Raw genomic sequence first — 6,952 nt, 5'->3', positions numbered from 1 at the left:
AGAACAAGATGAGGTAAGGTAGCTAACGTTACATAGCTAACTAGCTAGCAAGCAAACTACATTTGTTTATCCAAACAAAAATCTAGCTAGCTGTCATAATAGGCTGGCTAGACATTCCAAAGCATATCCATGTCATTTGCCACCTGCTATCTGGGGATGTGATTTGTAACTTTGCAAGCTAACATTAGCTTTGTTAAGTTACATTAGCTAACCATTAGCTAGCGAGCTAACTAACAAGGCTAATGTGACAGCAGTCGTGGCCAAAAGTTTTGAGAATGACACAAATATTAATTTCCACAAGGTTGCTAGATATTTTTGTCAGATGTTACTATGGAATACTGAAGTATAATTACAAGCATTTCATAAGTGTCAAAGGCTTTTATTGACAATTACATGAAGTTGATACAAAGAGACCTCAAGATCTCTGCAATCCGCCCTGGCAGGCTGTCAATTAACATCTGGGCCACATCCTGACTGATGGCAGCCCATTCTTTCATAATCAATGCTTGGAGTTTGTCAGAATTTGTGGGTTTTGGTTCGTTCACCCGCCTCTTGAGGATTGACCACAAGTTCTCAATAGGATTAAGGTCTGGGGAGTTTCCTGGCCATGGACCCAAAATATCTATGTTTTGTTCCCCGAGTCACTTAGTTTTCACTTTTTCCTTATGACAAGGTGCTCCATCATGCTGGAAAAGGCATTGTTCGTCATCAAACGGTTCCTGGATGGTTGGGAGAAGTTGCTCTTGGAGGATGTGTTGGTACCATTCTTTATTCATGGCTGTGTTCTTAAGCAAAATTGTGAGTGAGCCCACTCCCTTGCCTGAGAGGCAACCCCACACATGAATGGTCTCAGGATGCTTTACTGTTGGCATGACACAGGACTGATGGTAGCACTCACCTTGTCTTCTCCAGACAAGCTTTTTTTCGGATGCCCCAAACAATCGGAAAGGAGATTCATCAGAGAAAATGACTTTACCCCAGTCCTCAGCAGTCCAATTCCTGTACCTTTTGCAGAATATCAGTCTGTCCCTGATGTTTTTCCTGGAGAGAAGTGGCTTCTTTGCTGCACTTCTTGACACCAGGCCATCCTCCAAAAGTCTTCACCTCACTGTGCGTGCAGATGCCATTTCTGAGCAAGCTCTGTGCTGGTGGTGCCCCGTTCCCACAGCTGAGTCAGCTTTAGGAGACGGTCCTGGTGCTTGCTGGACTTTCTTGGGCACCCTGAAGCCTTCTTCGCAACAATTTAACCACTCTCCTTGATGTTCTTGATGATCCAATAAATGGTTTATTTAGGTGCAATCTTACTGGCAGCAATATCCTTGCCTGTGAAGCCCTTTTTGTGCAAAGCAGTGATGGCACGTGTTTCCTTGCAGGTAACCATGGTTGACAGAGGAAGAACAATGATTCCAAGCACCACCCTCCTTTTGAAGCTTCCAGTCTGTTAATTGAACTCAATCAGCATGACAGAGTGATCTCCAGCCTTGTCCTCGTTAACACAGGTGTGTGTTGACGAGAGAATCACTGACATGATGTCAGCTGGTCCTTTTGTGTCAGGGTTGAAAGGCAGTGGAAATGTTTTTGGGGGATTCAGTTCATTTGCATGGCAAAGAGGGACTTTGCAATTAATTGCAATTCATCTTATCACTCTTCATAACATCTGGAGCATATGCAAATTGCTATCATACAAAATGAGGCAGAAGACTTTGTGAAAATGAATATTTGTGTCATTCTCAAAACTTTTGGCCACGACTGTATTCTATTTAGAGTCCGATCCCATCAACATCTTCAGAGACATTAACAAAAAGCTCAGCACCAGGAACTACTGTAAGTCAAATTATCATAGCTGTTGTGTTTACACGTAGGCTACAACTTCTACTGTAGTAGGTTCTCTGTATTATGGAGGCTTAGTTTAGTTGATTGTTCATGCAAGGCTTGAAGTCTACATTTGAGAAAAGAAGGTACAGTATTAGTAAGGAGGGGATGGTGTGGGTGAGTGGGTGACTGATTGGTCGTGCTGAGCGATTAACCAACATTTCTGTTATTTTTCATTTTTTCAACTACTAATTGATCAATGTCAATTAAATGATTTGAATTCCATTTTTTTCTGTGAGCTCAATGTACAGTTTCCGTAGAGATAAATCTGATCAAACCTCAATTCTGTGATGTAGTAAGGCCAATATTCTACATAGTTTAGCGCCGACGAACGTGGTAATTAACTACAAAGGCCATATTCCATTGTGTGCCCACTTAAATTTGTCTGGTCTGTGCAGAGCAGAAACTGCTGAAAATACATGATCTAAGTGATTGATAGTTGGTATTCAGCAGTCATAAAATGATGCCTTGTTTACTTTGAAGAACTACTAAAATAGTGATTTTGTCAGACAGCATAGGCAGCAGCTCTATAGAGATGAGATGATTACTTGGAATGAAATAAAGTCAAACAAAACAAAACTTCTAATATAATAATAAAAGCATTAATAAAAATGATTTCCCATTAATGCTTATCACTTACAGTGGCTTGCGAAAGTATTCACCCCCGTTGGCATTTTTCCTTTTTTTTGGCCACGACTTACAACCTGGAATTAAACTTATATTAAACTTAAAATAAAACTTAAAATATTTTTTATTGTGAAACAAGCAAGAAATAAGACAAAAAAACTGAACTTGAGCATGTATAACTATTCAACGCCCTTTAAGTAAATACATTGTAGAGCCATCTTTTGCATCAATTACAGCTGCAAGTCTCTTGGGGTATGTCTCTATAAGTTTGGTACATCTAGCGACAGGAATGTTTGCCTAAAACTGCTCCAGCTCTTTCAAGTTGGAAGGGTTTCGCTGGTGTACAGCAATCTTTAAATCATTCCACAGATTCTCAATTGGATTGAGGTCTGGGCTTTGACTAGGCCATTACAAGACATTTAAATGTTTCCCCTTAAACCACTCGAGTGTTGCTTTATCAGTATTGTCCTGCTGGAAGGTGAACCTCTGTCCCAGTCGCAAATCTCTGGTATACTGAAACAGGTTTCCCTCAAGAATTTCCCTGTATTTAGCACCATCATTCCTTCAGTTCTGACCAGTTTCCCAGTCCCTGCAGATGAAAAACATCCCCACAGCATGATGCTGCCACCACCATGCTTCACTGGGGATGGTGGTCTCGGGTTGATGAGAGGTGTTGGGTTTGTGCCAGACATAGCGTTTTCCTTGATGGCCAAAAAGCTCAATTTTAGTCACATCTGACAAGAGTACCTTCTTCCATATGTTTGGGGAGTTCTCACACATGCCTTTTGGCGAACACCAAACGTGTTTGCTTATTTTTTTCTTTAAGCAATGTCTTTTTTCTGCCCACTCTTTGGTAAAGCTCAGCTTGGTGGAGTGTACAGCTTAAAGTGGTCCTATGGACAGATGCTCCAATCTCCACTGTGGACCTTTGCAGCTCCTTGGGGTCATCTTTGGTCTCTTTGTTGCCTCTCTGATTAATGCCCTCCTTGCCTGGTCCGTGAGTTTTGGTGGGCAACCCTGACTTGGCAGGTGTGTTGTGGTGCCATATTCTTTCCATTTTTTAATAAAGGATTTAGTGGTGCTCCGTGGGATGTTCAAAGTTTCGGATATTTTTTTAGAACCCAACCCTGATCTATACTTCTCCACAACTTTGTCCCTGACCTGTTTGGAGAGCTCCTTGGTCTTCATGGTGCCACTTGCTAGGTGGTGCCCCTTGCTTAGTGGTGTTGTAGACTCTGGGGCCTTTCAGAAAAGGTTTATATATACTGAGATGATTTGACACTTAGATTGCAGAGGTGGACTTCATTTAACATATTATGTGACTTCTGAAGGTAATTGGTTGTAATTGGTTTAGAGGCTTCATTGCAAAGGGGTGAATACATATTCACACAGCACTTTTCTGTTCTTTATTTTTTAGAATTATTTGAAACAAGTAATTTTCACTTCACCAATTTGGACTATTTTGTGTATGTCCATTACATGAAATCCAAATAAAAATCTATTTAAATTACAGGTTGTAATGCAACAAAATAGGAAAAACGCCAAAGGGATGAATACTTTTGAAAGACACTAAGTCAAGTCCCGTAGAATGCTCTAACCTTATCATACTTCAAATGTTCCATAAAGGGACCACTCTGAACATTCAACAAAATACTTTTTCACCACTTACGTACATCTACGTGTGGGTGTGCAAGTTCTATATTATATTTTTTTATTGTTACTTCATCAGATCATCATAATAACCCATTATACTCAATATTATGCTACTTTAACTCTAGCAACCCATTATACATTTGTGTTACATCCCAAATTCCTCCTTTTGACTAGTGTTCTTTTCATACAGGGGTTTCGATATTTACAAGTTGTTCTATTTAACAGCATATTCGGAAGTAGTTCACTTCTTTCATATCTCCATACATAATAATGTTATACACCAAACTCCATTGATGAGACATGTTATCATCATAGTATCAGAATGAGTCATGTTACCCTCAGAAATGTTATCCTCATTACTAATCTCGACATGTAATCTAAACATGGTATCCTTGTTACTAATCAAGACATCATCTGAGACATGTTATCACTTATAAGATTTCCAACACGTTATCCTCTACTGTAGATAACATTATAGATCAGCTCACACAAAACTAGAAAACTCTGCTCACATTCACTCCATATTCAAACTGGAGCTAGTTCCCTTGACAGCGCTCATTCACTCAAAGCCGAATAGCTAAATTTCAATCTCTTGTTATTCAAATTCCAATCCAATCTTAATAGTAATAATTTCAATCCATGTATTATCCACATTTCAATCAGCACTTGTCAACCAAATATCAATCTTTCAGCTTAATATGTCATATCTCACAATTTTCCCATCCACATTCACTTAGTACTATTCCCAAACACACTCTATAAATCTCCCTTATTACCAATGTACAACTTCCATGGTTCTCTTGCAGCTACTTGCTATACATATACAGTGGGGAGAACAAGTATTTGATACACTGCCGATTTTGCAGGTTTTCCTACTTACAAAGCATGTAGAGGTCTGTATTTTTTTTAATCATAGTTACACTTCAACTGTGAGAGACGGAATCTAAAACAAAAATCCAGAAAATTACATTGTATGATTTTTAAGTAATTAATTTGCATTAAAAATCATACAATGTGATTTTATGGATTTTTGTTTTAGATTCCGTCCCTCACAGTTGAAGTGTACCTATGATAAAAATGACAGACCTCTACATGCTTTGTATGTAGGAAAACCTGCAAAATCGGCTGTCTATCAAGTACTTGTTCTCCCCACTGTAAACAACACACCATATTAAAAAATACCTTTCCATGGTACCGTTACACTCACTCTATTTTTCTAATAAAACTATGAATAGAACACAGAAATGAGTTATGTGAAAAGCACATCTACAAAATTTCCATCACATAAGTATTGTGTGTAGATCAGTGACACAAAATCTAAATGTAATCCATTTAAAATTCAGGCTGTAACATAACAACATGTGGAATAAGTAAAGCGGTGTGAATACTTTCTGAAGGCACTGTATTAAGCGATCTTATGTGTTATGTTACCAACTGTCATAACCTGGATATCTTGCTGGATTCTGATAGTTTCAGCTATCGGCTCAAGCGCTAGCGCAAAGGAGAAAGGGGACAGCCTTGTTTTGTACCCCTGGCCAGGGGAAAAGGAGCAGAGCATTGGCCATTAGTAATACCACAAGCTGCTGGTGGGTGACATGAAACCTGTATACTTTCAAGGAAATCTCCTCAAACAAATAATCCCACTCCACCCTATCAAATGCCTTTCCAGCATGTTGGCATACTGTCTTTAAGCAATAATATGAAATAGTTTCCACTTTACCCCTTGCAAGGCGATCAAGAAGTCTGCCCAGTTTATTGCTTGATTAATAGAGCCTTTGCCTGGCAAAGAAACGAGCAGATTAAGCTCATCTTGTTAGAAGTTGGTCTGAAGCTGAATTTCCTTGACAGTTTTAGAGAATTTGGTTTGAAATTCTTTCTCAATCTGAATTGTATTCTCTAGAAACAGTTGTTTTTTAATAGATTCCTTTTTTTGAGCTGATGTATAATAGCCCCTCTCATGTAAGCGTTTGGCTGTTTCTTACAGCATTGATGGGCTGACATCTGGTGATATAAAAAACATAAAGGTTTCATTGAATTGTGATATAATCAGTAAATGCCAGGCTGCTGAATATTGAGGGATTAAGTCACCAATAACAGCAGGAGAAATCATTATAAGGAGGACTGATAGTAATGGTAAAAGACAATGGTCAGATAGAGTACATATACCAACAGTACACATACACGTATACCACACATACTACATACACCCACACAAAAATCCATAATGATGCCACGCAAACAATGACACGTTATTCTGTCAGAGCTTTAAACTCAGGCAGTGAGACCCTCTCCTCCAGTTAAGTCTTTTGTATTTTGTTCCAAGACCAAGGAGTGTTGTACTGTAGGAGAAGGATTGTTTCCCAATTTCAGTCCTTGCCCTAGGAACTGAGAATGAGAGCACTGACTGAGAGCAGAGGCTGTAGGATGTTGTTGTTAGTGAGGAGCAACGATATGTAGGGAGTAGGCCAAGCACAGCCTTGTACACAGATATGTACCAGTGCTTAAGCCTTCTGGTATTCACTGTGTATTTATTCCTCGTGTCATTATTTCTCTATATATTTTTTTAAATCTTTAACTCTGCATTGTTGGAAAAAGGATCCAGTAAGTAAGCATTTCACTGTTAGTCCACACCTGTTGTTTACAAAGCATGTGACAAAAAACATTTGATTTATTCTAGAAATAAATCTGGTGCGGCTGAGAAAAGAAGGTAAAATCTCTCCCCCCGGGATGAATTATTCTCCAGGCGTCAAAACAACTCAATACATAGCTCTTAAGACTGGCACTTTTCCTAGCAGGCGAC

The sequence above is a fragment of the Oncorhynchus kisutch genome, linkage group LG2 (assembly GCF_002021735.2).
Source record: "Oncorhynchus kisutch isolate 150728-3 linkage group LG2, Okis_V2, whole genome shotgun sequence".
NCBI lineage: Eukaryota > Metazoa > Chordata > Actinopteri > Salmoniformes > Salmonidae > Oncorhynchus > Oncorhynchus kisutch.
Note: the sequence above shows the minus strand (reverse complement) of the source record.